Genomic DNA, 17,791 nt, shown 5'->3' on the forward strand with positions numbered 1-17,791 from the left:
TTTTTTTTTTTTTTTTTTTCTCCTATGTGTAGTTTTTGGCTTCTGCTCCCACGTGCACAGTTTGGTGAACTCTGCCTCCTGTCCATTTGCCTCCATCCCCTAATCTGTGAAGTGGACATCACTTATGTATTACCTACCTCACAGAGTACCGACTGACAGAACTGACATATGCAATAAGTGCATTAGCTTACGGAAAGTCACAGGAAAACAAGCTTAGCACATGGTAAGTGCAGAGGAAATATTGTTATGGTTAGCCACAGCAGAAAAGAGGGGCTTAGGTCAATCCTCATTTCAAAGAAAGATCTTTTCATTTAGTCAGTCTAAATACTATGAAGTTATTTTTAAAAAAGAAACATAGTGTTTTTATTCATTATTTGGAAATTTCACATCATGCACCCTGACTAGTTCCCAGTTCTCCCAGGTACATCCATCTCCCACCCTTGTGACTTTCCCCAAAACAAATGAAGAAAAAGAAAAGGAAAAATACCAAGTCCAATTTGTGTGGCCCATATTCTCAGAAGGACATGGTCAGACTCACAGGGGCCATCCCCTAAAGGAAATGGAGTTCTTCCCCACATCCACCCCTGTCAGAAGCCATCAGCTCTGAAGAGCTACATGTGAAATGATATTTAATAATTCCCAGTCTATTAGCTGTGAAATTCAAAATGCTATTTATTCCTTAAAAATAAACTGGCATTTAATTAAAAGTAAAAAGCCCTTATGGTTAGCAAAGAAGTGAAGTGTTTTTTACAATAGTGGGTCACTCTTTTACCATAAGAGAATATGATCTTACCTGTTCAAGGAAGTTGTGAAGTAGTGATGTTTGTTGTGTTCTCAAAGGACTGATGGTATGTTCTGGCTTCTTTCTCTTAAAAGAATGCAGAGAAAATTTATGAATTAATTTCTGACCCACACATGTCAACCATATCAATGTGAAACAACTCAAAACTTTCTCTTTTGAATTTGGGTAACTATGAAATTGCAAGATGGTCCTCATCTGCTTAGCATTTGTGACCTGCTGGTCACTAGCTCAGCCAATTGACCCAGGGCAGTGAGTAGGTAAACTACTTTCCTACCTTTTTACATCTTAACACTTCTTAAGAGTAATATCCTAGGAAGAGTAAAATTTTAAATTGTTCTCCGCTAATAAATACCAGAAGATTGTGTAATCTCCCAAAATAATATATTCATAATTATTAATTATATCCAGAAGCTTTAAAAAAGACTGGGACTCTAGCCCAGTCTGCATTGACTTTATGAAGCACAGGATGGAGCGGGATTTTTTAACAACTAAATACATAGAGTATTTACATAAGTACATAGATACATAAGAACATAAATACATAAATACATAGAGTACTAAATTTACTTTGACATTCCAAAACCCGAAAGGCACTCTGGATTAGCAATTCTGCCAAAAAAAAAATGCCACCGAGAGTCATATGGAATACTCCCCATTGAAGTGGTTCCTGGAAATCAACAGAATTACTGGAAGGCACCTGGCTTGTTCTCCACCTTACAGGCTGTCCAGGTGCAGCCACCCTCATCTACGGCAAGATTACACAAACCTAGAGTGTGAGTAAATCCCCTGTCATTCCAGCTCTTACACCCTTGTTTCTAAAGCTGCGTGTGCATTTTCCCCCAGGACTGATGTGTTTCTTCCCAATAGACACACCCTATCTTATTTTCAATGATGATGATATGCTAGTGTTAAAAAAATTTGAAACCTAAATGGATAGCCTCTATATATCTTTAGAATGCAGAAGAAAATTCAAACAGAAGATAAGGATGAACTGATTCTTCTTTTATCTATTCTGGAATTTTTTTGTTTAAATTCTGATGCTAGAGATCAAAGACAGGGCCTTAGGCCTGACAAATGCTCTACCACCAACACACGAACCCAGCACTTTTTGGACTTATAATCAGTAAATTCATGTAAATGTAGGAGGAGATAAGACTTTGATTCAAGGCAATAAATTTTGATTATATTTGGTGTTTCTTTTGTATTTCCTCATTTGATCTGTGGTCACTAACAATGTGGAAGAGCAAGTATGATGGATCCTTAACATCTAAATAACTATAAAGAGAGTTTCACAGCCAAAAAGACACATGGTAGAATTTCACATTCCTGGTAATAATTCAGTAATTATTTTAGCAAAATGATTGCTGAAATCTTGCACACAACTTTTTGTTTCTTTTGAGAAATTTCTAGGTTGTCTATGGACAAAAGCTGTGTGCAAATATTTTAGCAAACATTTTTGTCTATCTATCTATCTATCTATCTATCTATCTATCTATCTATCTATCTATCATCTTCTATCTTCTATCTTCTATCATCTATCTCTCTATCTATCCATCTACCATCTATAAAAATGTGTTCATCCAGTTTCAGGCTCCTGATACTATACTTTCCCTGCCATTATGGATTTAGTTTTTCAATAAGACAAAATAAACCCCTTTCTTAAGTTGCCTATTTTGTTACATCAGATGAAAAGTGACTAATATGCCTGTCTTCTTACATGGGTGCTTGGGATTGAACTGGTTCCACAAGCTTTTGGATAAACACTGTCCCATCTCATCCTCTTCTTCAGTTCCCTGCACTAACTGAGCAGGCTTATTTCTGTTTGAATGTACGTCATCTATAACATTGAAGCTAGAATGAGGAACTAGAATATCATGAAAAAGTAACCCAAGGTGACATTTTCCCCAAAGATGTGTCTCATAAGAAAATTTCTTCTATTGAGCTAGATTGTACTACTCATTTACCTTGGAAACTCATTCCCCTCTAAGTATCATTTAGTTATTTAATTTTCTGTTTTGATACACTTTCTCAGACAAGCAAAACAGAGATGGTTGACGTTGCTGGAGAAACTAAGTGTAGTTGCTGAAAACTTATTGTAATAATAACCACTAGCATTAGGCTATTCCATCAATGCATAAATGAACAACAGCCCTGTTGCCCACTCATTTACCAATCTTAAGTGGTTTTGAATAGTTCAAAACTCAGTGCACTCATCAAAAGCTAAAGATTTTAGCTATTGAGGGCTGGACTGCTGATCCACTAGGGAAAAACTCTAGTATTTCGAGTAGTTCTTAAATAGACAGGCAGCTATTAATATTGTCGTGTATTTACCAAGCTACTAAACCGTGTGTGCTCCCTAATATATTTAGAATCACTTATTATCTATGTATTTGTAAGTATAAGAAAGGATGCTGAACTAAAGTCATTAATGATTGAGAAACATCTCTCATGGTTACTGTGAAAGTTGTTTTTCAAACATGGTTGTTTCAAAAGGAATATAAGTCAAATATACACTTGAAAGAAATAAGAACTGTTAACAAAATTCTTATTTATAAAACACCTGGTCTTCATCTGAGCAGAGAATTAGGATACAGTGGCTAATAAGCACTGTGTCATTTTATTCTCAAACTGACACTGCAGGCTAGGGCTAAAAGCTGGGCTAAGCTGCCTTAGGTGATTTACGTTTGTCCAAAGTATCTTGACACAATATTGTATGAGGAAAGTATCAAGGATTGGATTACTGAGGAAAGCTCATCCCGACTCTGTGAGGGTTTGTAGAATTAAGGTTAATATTCAGTTCACACTCTGAGGGATAAGAGAAGTCTTCCAGTCATTGCTTTTTCATACACTGACCACGATCTCTGGCTGCTCTTTTTTTTTGTGACCTACAGGCTTTTGAAAGTACACAAGAAGAGGAAAAGATATACATATCATCATCTTCTTATGTTTCAGTGGGCTGAATGTGGCTTTGCTTGTATGCAAACTGCTGAGGACACATGGCTATTCTTTGAAGAGGAGACATCTCAGTTCCCAGCACAAACGAAGCATCATGATGGTCCAGTAGTTACTATCAAGGCCCTCTATTATTGTAAAGGATAGATATGCAATGATAACACTCATAAAGTAAAATTAGAAACATATATTTCCTAAACTGCTAACATATTCAGACTCAAACTGTGGGTATATGTATAATAAAATGTGAATCGATACCGTGATATAAAGTACCTTCTCCAGGAATGGGCATACATGTTAGTATTTTGCTTATTTATATACATCATTGCAATTTTCTGCCTCGCAATAAGAATATCTAAAGAAATATAATACTTTCTTACTTGAAAGAAAACCATCTGTTCATTCGTTTAAAATTTTTATGTGGGTAGCAGACATTTTATTTTATTACTTTTAAAGATAAAATTATGGTTATTAGTTATATAACAAATAACTTGAATATATATACATATATATATATTGCTAAGATGTTAAATGAAGCATCTACTTAGAATTTTTTGCATATGTATATTAACTAAACTTACCATGTTGCTCAATAAATCTTTGAACTTTTCTCTCCTATCTAACTAAAATTTTGTGGTCATTTTTTCAATGTCTCAATATCGTCTCTGCCATCACCCTAGTCCTTTGTAACCACAACACTACAACACTTCTACAAGATCAAAAGTTTTTGATTTATGAGTAAGATTATCACACATTCGTCCGGCTGATTCCTTTAACATACCATTCCTAAGGTCTACCCATGTTGTCACAAAGAACAGAATCTCATTTGTTTTTATGCCTAGAAAGAATTTCATTGTGTACGTATATTTTAATTTATTTACCATCTGATGGACATAGGTAGATTATATATCTTGATTATTGTGTACACTTCTACAATAGACATTCAGTGAGACCATTAAATAAACTTGTTTCATCTCTTTTGGTTATATACTTGGTAGCATTAGAGCTGGGTCATAGGACAGTTCTATTTTTGAGAATCTCCTACACTATTTTCTATAATGGCTATACTAGTGCTGAAGAATTTTTTTTCACATCCTCAACAATACTTGCCACCCTTAACCTTTTGGTTATTGACAATACCCTAACCTTTTAGAAAGTATAGAATTTATGAAAACATACAGTATCCTGTAGTAAAGGCTGAGGCTTAAAAAGTGGAGCAGAGGCTGGGCGGTGGTGGCGCACGTCTTTAATCCCAGCACTCGGAAGGCAGAGGCAGGCGGATCTCTGTGAGTTCGAGGCCAGCCTGGTCTACAAGAGCAAGTGCCAGGACAGGAACCAAAAAGCTACGGAGAAACCCTGTCTCGAAAAAAAAAAAAGTGGAGCGGATTCACATATAAGACTTACCAGGGCAGGTTTCTACCTGATGACTTTGCTCTCCTCATTACAGCTGCCCTTTCAAAAGGATACAATCTAGGTCTTTAGGCTGAGCTTCAGACGTTTCTGTACATAATCACATCTGGCTTTTTCAAATTTATTGCAAGTATACTTTCAAACTCACTGCATTCCAGACTAGTTGTTTTGTAGATCTACTAATTGCTCCTTTCCTTCCATCTTCACACCTCCATCTTCTCCTTCAATAAAGTTCCTCTTTTTCCTCATTTCCTGTCTCTGCTACTCATTTTCTCACTCATCTTTCTCTTTCCCTTCCCCGGTCCTTCTCTCTAGGTTTCCCAACTTTTTCAACTGAAGCTCATTTTTCTAAAGATTTTCTCCAATATCTCCAGGATTAACAGAATGTATCTAGTCATTACATTTGGTTATGAAAACTCCTATTACACTTAGTTTTTACATTTTATTTGTACTAGCTGTTGTAGAAGAATGTCCTCTGAGACAAAACACTCCATCTTTCAGCGAAATGTCCTAAGACTCACGTGTTCTAAAAGGAGGCCCATTAAGACTCATGGAGTGGAACCGGAGAGAAAGTTCATTAGTAGCTCTTGAATGGGACTTGAGTCCATTTTCCAGCACCCAAGGAGGGTGGCTAACAACCACCTACAGCTGTAGCTCCATGATATTGGATGTCATCTTTGGGCCCTCATAAACATTTCACTCACTTTTGAGGCCCCCTCCCAACACACATATGCATGTCATAAGCAAGTAAATGACCGAGGAGATAACTCACAGGTTTCAGGAAGTCCATGAAACTTAAAAGATTTACAAAGCCCTTCTCTCTCCAGCATTATATAAACAGTAAGGACAGCTAAGCAGAAGATACCTCTTGCCCAGCTGATCTTCCTGCAAGTCATGCAGAGAAGTTCAGGGCTCCAGCTTCTTCATGGGTCTTCACTTATTACCCACAGTGGGATGGATCTTGGTGATGAAGTTGCCTAAGAGGTATGCATGCTCTTGTAAGTAACCTGTCACCCATACTTCCTTAAGTAATCCTAATAAACTTGTTGTTTTATCAAGTCGATGCTGATAAGACTTTGGTTTTCTGTCTGGGGTGATGCCTCTCCAGGAACAGTGTCATACAACATGTTCCATTCTGATTAAAGCTTGTTAAACTTGAAAGAAGCCTCTGCCCTTATGTGTATTTTCCATTTTATTTCATTCTTAATGACCACTAGTATCTGAAGTATATGCATTATTTTTAATAACAATTGAATTAAAAATGAGTACATATGCAGGATCAAAGTATTAAGCCATGAGCATACAATGTACTTCAAATAATGCTGACATTTTATCATTTTGTTTTTGAATGATACATTACTTTATATCTTAAAATGAATCACATCCCCAGATTAGTATTCTTTTTTGTAGCAAATATGTTCCATTTTATTTATTTATTTAAAAAACAATCTTTTCTAATTTTACATAACAATCTCAGTTCCCTTTCCCTCCCTTCTTCCCACTTCACCACCTTCCACCCATCCCTCCCCAACCACTCCTCAGAGAGGGTGAGGCTTCCCATGGGTAATCAATGAAGTCTGCGACATCACTTTGAGGCAGAACCAAAGCCCTTCCCACTATATATAGACGGAGCAAGGTATCCCTCCAAAGTAATGTAGACACCTAAATGTCAAGACGTTAAGTATCCACAAGAAGCTAATCCTCGAATCTAAACTTTAGAACAATGATAAAATATCTTACTACAGGGTCAGTCACCTATTCTGTGATATTCACTCATGAGAGCCTGGGAAGACTAATCCCCCACAATACACCATCACCTTGAATGTATATGATTTATGTGTTCTGTGTCTACCCCACTTCATTCCAGCTAAGCTTTATACTGTAGAAAGGCAGATGCCAATGTCTTTTATATTTACTTTACTACACCCTATGTGGTAGAAAATGCTTGCTCAGTAACTGTTCAACAGATGAACAATTGAAGGCTGTACTGTAAGATGTGCTTGGTGATGGTTATTTTGAATAAATGTACTCCTGTGTTATAAGCAATAGAATCTTATACCTGGCTTAATTCCTTGATTAATAAAGATCTAAGAATGGTAGTTTAATATTCCTAATGTGTGTGAGTAGAAATTAAATTCAGTTTTTGAAATAAAAAGACTTCAAACTGTGTTGAAACTTCAGCTGATCATTTAGTGGCTGTGCATACTAAATCAAGTAGGTCTTCTAAAAGCATAGATCTTCAATGTTGTAGTTATTAATGAGATTCTCAAAGAGTTATTGCAACGTTGAAGCAAACGCATGTGATCAGAGAAGTATTTGAGACTTGCTAAGCACTGTGAAGTATCACTATCAATCTTCAGGTTCTTTATCATCACGGTTCAACACTGCTCTGCTCTCTGATAGAGAGACAGGCATCACCTTGAGCAGAAATCCTCTCTTCAGATTTGATGTGTTCTCTCAGCTTTAACCAAGCTCTAGTTTTACTTATCAATCTAATGCCTTCTTAGATCTTTAGGAGAGAGAAGGTCTTTGAGAAGGATTTTGCCAAAGAAGTCATTTCATTTACTGATAAGCCAGAGTTCACCTGCTGGCCGACACCTGTCAGTCAGTAGCAACATAATGGGATTTGATAAAGCAGACATTGGCTAGACCAGAGCATCAGACAATTTTGAAGTCAATGCAAACAATAAAATTTCAGCTATAAATATTTTTATTTCAGTAAAAAGAAACTTGAATTCAGCTGGCCAGTGCTTCAGGCTTTTTTTCTTTTTACTAAGGATTGCATTTTTGTTTTCATATCACCTAGAAAGGCATGCATAGAAAGAGGAGGAAACAGGAGACTAATGTCTCACACCAAAGAGAAGGTTGTGCTACAGTCATCCATCCAGAAAATTGAAATTTCGATAAATCCATTTTAGTCCCAAAGAACTCAAAGCTCTAAGAGAAGAGGGTATCATCAAGTCACTGAAGTCTGAAGGAAGAACACAGTTTAGGGTTAGTTCAGGCTATCTCAGGTCCTTATATTACATGCTGTTTAGGAGGCTGTGCATGATAACTTAAAACAGTGGGAAAGAAGTTAGCATTCCCTTCCTTCTGTAACTAATCTGAAATATCTTCTTCCCTTTCCATGTTATTTTCTTAACAGTGGCAGCCAACATTTTTATCACTACAGAAATGACCTGAGATACTCATTAGAAAAAAGGAGAACCACTTGAGTGAAAATGTTACTTATTGACTAAAACAATAAATCTATATAAAACCTTGTCTGACTCCCAAGTATTCTGGAAATTCTACAACAATATTCCCATGTGCATTGTGCAGTGATGCTCACAGCAGTAATCTTGGAAATATTAGGATGCGCAAGTATGTATCAAGATTCCTCCCCCAAGGAGGTGGGGATATGGATGAGGGGTGGAGACTTGGCATAGAGATGTTAGAAACAAACAAACAAAAGACTGTGGCTCCCCATAAATAGAAGACAAAGTAGGAGGTAGATTGTCTGCTGGGGAGCTCTTTTAAAATGTTTTTCACTCTTTCATTATTCTGTTCCTAGCTTTGCAGTTCCCCTCCTTTGTGCTCTTTTCACAAGGGTATTCTATTATTATACTTTGTTTAATTGGCTTATATTTAAGTAAATAGATGTCACTGAGATGAAGGGCAATGGGAATGCAGAAAGGGGAGTATAGAAATTAACACAGGAGGTACAGAGGCAAGACAGAGATAGGGACCACAGGGGGTATGGGCAATCCTGGCTACCCAGGCAGCTTGTGTTCATGAAAGGCTTTAATCTAAAGCTCCTAGTGGCCACTTAATGTCTATAATCAAGCCATATGTGTCTACAAAAATGTATGAAAATAAGATTAAAGTCTCAGCTAAAAGGCAACAGCCAGTGAGCCAATGAGACTATAAAGATTCTAGCTGCTCTAACGACTGTTGTTCCCAAGAAGCACTGCTAGTGCTGATGACTCCTTGCTTGGGTACCCCAGGGATCACATCAACTACCTTTGGTATTTGTAGGTCTATGAGTCTAACTCAGTGGTATGTTTTTAACCTCACAGTTGCTGAATGATTTTTAGATTCCCTTCTAAGCCAATGGTTAGGCAAAAACTTTTTAAAACTTCTTGACTTTTTAAAACTGTGGCCCCAAATATATTATATTATAGTTTTGCGTGTGAGTGGCCTCTCTGGGCTCCACCACCCATGTTTGACATTGCCCATCTTATTTAGAGGCCTTGAAGATCAGAGCCTTCTTCACTCAGGGAGTGCCCCATGAAATCCATGACTTGTACTATCTCACCTTTAGCAGAGGATTTTGTCTCAAGGGAGACTGTAGTAGAACTTCTGGAGGATATTGTTTAAGTTTGTTAATGATTTTGTTTTTGCCATTTATATACATTTTATAATTGGATATATGTATTAACTGAAAGTCATCCAGTTTAAAGAAAACCCATGAAGCTTACTACAAGGAAAAGAGAAGCCAGAAGTCATTTGTGACCCCCTCCTGGCTCAAGTACTGTTCTCCCATACGGGGGCTGTCTCTAGTTAGCAGGAACTGATTGCTTGCCTTGCCTCTTTTTTTGTTATTACAAATATTATATTTTAATTTATTCATACAAGATTTACATTTTATTTTTAGTAAATTGGTAACATGAGATATTTATTGTTATTATTTTGAATTCTGTTTTTTGTTTATTTCATTTTTTGTTTATTTTTGTTTATTTATTTATTTATTTTAGTTATTGTTGCCTTGCCTCTTAAAGTATTCTTAGAGTACTCTTCCTGGTTCTTTGGAGACTTATGGTAGTAACCACAGGTGCTGTGGAACACTGATGGTACAGAAGGATCCCAACCAAAGTGTCACCCTCATTTAGGAAGGTTGTTCTCACTTCATTGAACCCAGTTTAGATAATTCATTGCAGCAATACCCAAAGGGCATGTTTCTTTCGTGATCTTGTCATATTGAAATCAATATAAACTATCACACACACACCATATACATACAAACCTCTCTTCTCTCCTTCTTGTTCCTCCTCCCCTCTCTTACAATTTGTCTTGATTTGCAACCCTCCTTGTGGCCTAAGATAAAATTCATGTTTCACTCAAGTCTACAATCCCAAATGAGGTAATTTCTTAGCTTTTGTTGGTAACATAAGACTCAGATTTCACTAAAAATAGATATGAAGGGCCTGAGAATCATTAAATTCTAATGTATCTTCAAAATAAAAAACAACATTTGGGCTACAGCTTTCTACTAATAATTTTGTAGAAAAACATACACAATACTCAAAGGATCCCAATCCTTATTTGTCATGTTTGTTATAAAATATGATTTCTTTTCTTTTTCTTTTTTTTCTTTGTACCTTTGGAGCCTGTCCTAGAACTAGCTCTGTAGACCCAGCTGGACCCAAACTCATAGAGATCCACCTGCCTCTGCCTTCTGAGTGTTGGGATCAAAGGCGTGTGCTACCACTGCCCGGCCCTAAATATGATTTCTTTTGAAACTTGTTCTGACATTTTTATTCCTCAAGTAAGCCAGGTTTAATAGAACAGACATTTATCATTTATGTTTCATCATGTACTGGTTATTATAACAAAATATAAAAATTTCTAAAAATTTAAATGAGTTTTTCATTTGATTTAAAAATTTACTTTTAATAACTGCCTAGTGAATAGCAGAATACTTATCAATTGGAAATTCAAGGAATGGTATTTATAAAATTATAGGAAATTGGTAAACTCAGTCTTAATAGAGCCAGGGAAAATTTTTGGTTCTCAGTTTCATAGAGAAATGAAACTCAATCCGTGAACATGCACCCATCACAGAGCCCCCTCTATTTGGCAGTCATCATGTAAGGCCTCATATTTTTAATCAGCTCAGTGGTCTTCCAGCTCCTCAGTCAAGTCACACAGAATGTCTCTTCCTCTTATGATGTGAGCTGGTAGGCTCTGGGGTTGGTTACCTTACCTACTGTAATCTTTGCTTTTCCTTCATAATTTCTCCTTCTTAAAGTGTAGCATCTTAAATTACTTTTCTCACATTCGCACCATTCTTGCCAGTGATGTGTTACCTCTGGAAGCTTCTTTTAGAAGTGTCAGACAGCTATGCTTCACAAGACACTAACATTATACTTTGCTCATCTTAGGACTGTAACTTTGCTGGTGACCATGAGGTTTCAGTGGTGATGAATGTAGCAGTTACAGGCTCCAATAAAATTCCATCACCTTTCTGAAAACTCCATGGAGTGGGGAACCAGCATAGCAAATGCAAGAGATTGTATGGCAGAGTGTAGACAAATCTTTGCCTCCACCTAGAACCCTATATAGCAAGCTACATCATTTCATTGTCTCATTATTTCCACACAATAAACGGTGGATAATAATAACTATCTTCTTGTAAAGTGGCTTAAAAGGCTAAGGAGAGATTAGGTAAAGTGTTTTTCACAAGGTTTGATTACCTTTCTATGTATCAGTTCCCTATTATCTACCTATTCATAAATTCAGTGATTTTCATAAGGAATGAGTACTATTATACCACCGAATGAATTGTGTGACATTCGTATATTCAAATATTGAACAAAGGGTTCTGCACTTACAATTGTTGCATAACACTTTTCAAACGTGGGTAGGTACCATAAGCAATTAGAATTATGGTTTAAAAATTCAGAATTTGAGTTCTAGTCAAGAGAACAATTGTAGAAATTTGAATGATTTCATGAATCTACAGTTTTCATAAGTATCAGCATGACAATAAACATGATCCATGGAACATACTTTGAAAAATAACTGCTCTATGGCATTCGATTAACTCTATTGGTATAAATAAAATCTTGACCATTTTGTTTGTCATTGTATCTGTTTACAAAACAAGACATTGCCTTCAAGATGGTATTGAAGTGATAGCTGTTAGTTTAAAGGTTTACTGCCTGTTTTTAACTCTCTATATCTAAAATTCAATATATGTTTTTAAAGCCCAAATATCTTTTCTTCCAAGTAATTTATGATTTTTTTCTTCTCAAAATTGCTGTTTTTAATTTTTGTGTTGTGATGTTTTTTGGCATAATTTAATGAAAACTGAATTCATGTCCACCCAACATGGCCTTAATTTGTATAAAAGCTTCCTGGGTCCCATCATACATTACCTGGAAACAACGCACCTCTATTTAAAAGCACTTGGGCTAAATAAAGAATTTGTTATAAACCATTTGTAATAAAAAATGTGCCTGTACTCTTTAGATCCACAGGTCTAAAACACAGCCACTGTACAATGGAAAATTGACCTTTATAGATCTATTTATGAGTTTTTAAGCAGCTTTGATTGCTTGTTGTGTAGGAGGGCTGGAGAGAGAAGTTCTTTTCAAAATTGAGTTGGAAAATTATAATAAGCAGGGTTCTTATTGTGTCAAAATAAGAAAAGTTTCTACTTTGGATAACAAGGACTCTAGAAAACAGATAAAACAAAACTTTATTTTATTTGTGTGTGTGTGTGTGTGTGTGTTCTGTGCCACAGTATGTGTGTGGAGATCAGAGGAAGATTTCTGAGAACTGAGTTCTCACCTTTCACTATGTTTGTCTTAGGGATCAAATTCAGGTTGTCAAAATTGGTAGCAAGCACCTTGCTGTGCTAGGCCTTCTCTCCATTCCCCCAAATAAGAATAGATAGTGCAGATTCCACTACAAGGTTGAATTTAGCAGCTATGAACTACCTGGCAAGTCCTACCTTTCACAGTTAAGTCATCTAAGCCCTCATAGAAATGTGCAAGGGGCTACACATTATCATTTCGCTGTTAGTGTACAACATTCTTAGGAAAAAAAAAAACTAAAACCCTTACTCCCTGTAGACTGTGCATCATCTAGCTTTGTTAGGTATCTGACCTCGTCCTACACAATGTCCCTCATACCCCTGCTCTCCCTTTAGCCTTCTGCCATTCGTCCTGATGGACTCTTCTCCTATAGCCAAAGGGTTTTTGAATGCCACTCTTGTTGGTGTGGTATATTCTTTTCTACTCTCTCTGCCTATTTAGTTATAACTTATTTGTCATCTGTCTATGCCGACAAGGTTTGTTTCTGAATCTCCCTTTTATCACCCTTGTCTTGCGTCTACGTTTGTAGTTATTTGTGTGATTGTTAGTTGAAGACAGTGATCATAACCATCCCCGCTTAACTTGATCACTAGGACTTGGTTTTCCATTTGGTATTTATGAATTTACAGAAGGATGAGTAGAATACATGGATGAAAATAAAATCCTCACAACTGAGTAAGTGAAAGCTTAAACCTAACTCTGAGCCTTAGTTTCACGAGCACAAAATCAAATTTGCTAGACCAAGTAATCATGGGGATTTTTAGCAGTTCAAAATGTTTAAATATAAAAGATTTAATTTTTTAAATTTAAAATAAAAATTATTAAATGACTCACTAACACAAGTATCCAACTAATGAACGGGTTAACAGGATGTGCTATGTCCATTCAATGAACAATTTTTTAGTCTTTATAAAAAACAAGCAAAGTACTAATAGCCATGACATGGATAAACCCAGAAAGCATTGAACATTCTTTTAGTAAAATATCTGAAAGAGAAAAACAATCTATTGGGACAGTCCTTTGGGCATTTTTTCAGATAGCAACACAGCATAAATTGAGTGGCTGTTAATGGGTATGATTTTCTCTGGGGGCTCATGAAAATGTTTGAAAAATTAGACAGGGAAGATGCATGTATAACTGTTGATATAGTGAAAAGCCAATGTACTGCATAATGAAAAGAAATAAATTTTCATATGTGAATTAAATTTCAAAGCAGTTGGGGCTAGAAAATGATGGTTCAGAACTACTGTCACTTCTTCCAGAGGACCCTGATCTGATTCTCAGCACATGGCAGTTTACAACCATGTGTGACTTCAGTTCTAGGGGAGATGATGCCCTTTTCTGGCTCCATGGGCATTGTATTCATGTGCAACACCAACATATCTTCAGGTAAAATGCCAATAGCAAAAAACCCCCATGAAATAAAAAATTAAATATTTTTAATAGTTGCTTCTAAAGAACGAAACAACATTCCAGTGGACAGTATTAATTCATGCTCTTGGCATCCAACTCTAAACTTAATTGAATAGATAATTATTTACTTTTGGACATTTAAGCTCTTTAAAGGCCATAAAAGCCTGAGCAATGGGGAAAAAATCTTGTTTCTTATAATGAAACAAGATTCAGAATACTGATTTATAATTTCTTCGTTGGTTACCATGTATCAAATACCGAATTACACCCTGTACAGTTAGATGCTGCTACCAATGCTACAATAGCATCCCTGTCTCCAAGAAACTTATATAATCATGTTTGGAATGGCAATTAACTATAACGCAAAGCACAGGCTGAGCGTCCATAAGAAAAACACAGTTCAGCACTTAGGTGAATCAAAGGACAGAGTATGCTCAACGTAAATTATTATGGAGAGTACAGTATTTAAGGTAAGCTTTATAAAACTGTGTGCAATTTGGAGAAGAGGGCATGAGCGGTACAAAAGAAGAAAATGGGGAAGAGAAGAAGGAAAATAGTATAAATGAGGAGAGTGAGGTAGAGAAATCTTCAAAGACTAATTCTGAATTGAAATAGATGACAACGTCAAATATATGTGGGACAAGAAGAATAAATTCGCCATAGACTTCAATCAGCAAGTGACTTTAGGGGAAAACAAGTGGTCACTAATCTTCTCTAATGCACGTGCTTGGTAATTAATCTTTGTATAAGATGTCTGACACTTCACTATTTTCTCAGGCCTCCACGGGTCATAGAATTAAGAACGAAACTTTGTGGCAAGGACAGATTAAGAATAGTGGCTAGCCATGTTAGTTTTAAGAAGATTAAAAATACGATAATGGCCACCAGACAATAGGCACTCCCTGAGGTTTTGCAGAAATTAAATGGAATGCTATAGAAGTATTAGATTTGAGGAGATTTAAGGAAGTGATCATTTCATATGGTACGCATTCATCCTGTGTGAAGCAGATGTTAAATTCATGGGCAACTCAGAAGAGAATTATCCACCAGACTGGAAAGATTTGGCTAAAGCAATACTGGAAGCTGGTCCTATGTAAGAATGGTGAACTGGTAGGCAGTGGAAGCTAGGGCCACAATAACAATAAAATAAGGCTAGAGACATTAATATTTCCCAAGATCAGCTGCTAGGTGAAGATCAGTTTGAATTTAATTATTGCACCTTGGCCTTATATCATTTAGCAGCCTTAAAAACTTGGAACAAGGTTGAAGAATTAGCTATTTGGGAAGAGGGGAAGTGTATGGGAGGAGGAAATGGAGAACAAATATAATTGAAATTTCTAATAAAGTTGGATGAATGTCTTTATGAAAAAAAGATTATAAAGGTGAACCCTCATGAAAATATGTAAGCAACTAATAGATTGTAGATACGGCTTCAGTTTTAGCTACCACCACCAGGATAGTGATATGAGACTGGTGATGACCAGTCTGTGGCTCCTCCCAGAGGTGAAGAAACCTTCATGAGGAGGAGCCTAGCATAAAGAATGCACGACACTGCAGAAATGCCTTTAGTGATGCTCCTGAGACCTTGGGTCCTGGACAGCCTTACTCCATGACCATAGTCCCTCAGCACAGGTTCACACAAGCTGAGACAACTGGCATGGGCAGAAACGTCTCGTATTGTAAGCCCCAATACATCTCCTTGTTAAAAAGTTCTTTGTCTTAGGGATTTGTCAGAGTGATGGACGGATGACTAACACAACTGGGAGAAAGAAACATATTCTGAAGTGCTAAGAAGAGAGAGTTTGAATGGTGAAATATTGAAGCCACATATGCTAGATGAAAGTGCATAAGAAAAGGAATGAGAAGATGGTAGCTAGAAATACAAATTCATAGTTTTAAGCAATCAGCTTCTCATGTGGTCTGTTGAGATGGGAGAATCAGAGATAAGTGAGCTCCAGAAAGGTTAGGATCTAGAAACATGGGAAGTTGTGCACTGCTAAATTAAAGACTGAGTAAAGGCTCTGAGAGGGATAAATTAGCTTATAATTTTTCAAAATCTGTTATATGTTTATCATTAAATTCCCCCCCCCCCTTTCTTTCTCTTTGTGTGTGTGTGTGTGTTGAAAGAAATCAAGTCCAGGGCCTTGTGCATGCTAAGCAAGCACACTTCATCAGTGAGATATATCTCTAACTCTTGACATTTTTAAAGTCATGGTCGCACTATGCATCTCAGGCTGACCTTGAATTCACGAATTCATGATGTAGCCTCGCTTTGACTCAAACACATTGATTATCCTCTCTTCTTCCCAAGTGCTGGATTTATAAGTTTCATTGTTCCCAAAGGAACATGTTTTTCAAAAACTATCTCTTTAATCACCTTGGTCTGCACTCAATGGAACAGTTAGTTCTCTTTGTGTTTAATTATATATCTCAAGGCACAGGAAGAAAAATTAAATATTCATAACATTAAAACTGTTGAAAATGTTTTAAATGATAAATGATTATATAGTTCCCCAACATAGTTGAAAGTAGAACGTCACTTACATAGGACTATACTTTTGACTGTACTTATGCTGAGCAATGAAGAGGCATTGATGAGTGGACAAGCTTTGTGCTTATTATCTTGTATAAACTGGTAGACGCCATACTTCTCATTAAAATATAACACCTTTAAAATATATTTAAATTTAATAAATACTCCTAAAGATTAGTAGGAATGCATCATCAAATGATAGATTTCATATAACACATGCTATCAATTTATTGCGGAGGATCCTTAAAATACAAATAACAGATCTTTACCATATGACACTTGGGTTAGCATTTGACATTTTGCTGTTATTGTTGCTTTAAACGACAACTTAATTATACAATTACTCAGCTCCACTAAGGAAAGGCTGCTCACAGATGCAAACTCAAATGACTCATTGACATGATCTCAACCATGAAATGCCATTATTATTATTTTTACATTCAAAATGATGTCACCAAGCAACGGAAGAAATTTGTACAACTTTTTCTACTTATTCCATGTGTCCACATTAAAAAGGATAGATGCAACTTTTCTTAATATTTGCATTCACAGTGACAAGACTACAGTTTTAACTTAAACTTCTTTCTTTCATTATTTCTATCCCGCCTTTCTCTCTCCCTCCTTCTTCCTCTTCTACAGCCATATAACTGCTGCACAAACTAAATACAGTGGGAATTTCTCAACTAGGCTTAACAGTCTTCCTCCCTGATTATACCATAGCCACCAAGTGTTTTCAACAGCTCCTGGAATCTGTAGCATTTGTATGGAAAGGCCATTAGCCATGGGAGTTGATTCCAGTCTGCAGACACATTCTCTTCTGGGGTTTGCCAACACGAGTACTTTGTCTTTCCTGTCTATTTCTACAACATGCCTGGCAAACTATAATTATCAGCATTTTCTTTTATAGCGAGATAATTATTTGTTATTTCAGCTTAAGTAATAAAAGAACCTCACAGTATTTTCTCCACATACAAGAGGCATGTGCAGATGCTTAGTCCTGCCTGTGTATGTTCTAATGACTCTCCACCAGACAGACAACCACGGTAGGTTACTTTATTGAAGCTAATGAAATTCTTTATACCTTCCATAATAATGCAAGAT

The 17,791-nt window shown here is 36.4% G+C and overlaps 1 protein-coding gene across 5 annotated transcripts in view; it reads right to left on the reverse strand.

Annotated features, from left to right (window-relative positions):
* The window catches only part of Map2 (microtubule associated protein 2), a 270,127-nt gene that overhangs the window by 86,092 nt on the left and 166,244 nt on the right, over positions 1-17,791 (reverse strand). For all 5 annotated transcript variants that reach the window (XM_050154291.1, XM_050154288.1, XM_050154289.1 and 2 more), the window contains exon 4: positions 794-868. The gene's annotated coding sequence lies outside the window, so the exon portion shown is untranslated. The remainder of the gene's footprint in view (positions 1-793; positions 869-17,791) is intronic.

The sequence above is a fragment of the Alexandromys fortis genome, unplaced genomic scaffold, assembly GCF_014885135.2.
Source record: "Alexandromys fortis isolate MF-2015 unplaced genomic scaffold, M_Fortis_MF-2015_v1.1 scaffold_40, whole genome shotgun sequence".
Lineage (NCBI taxonomy): Eukaryota > Metazoa > Chordata > Mammalia > Rodentia > Cricetidae > Alexandromys > Alexandromys fortis.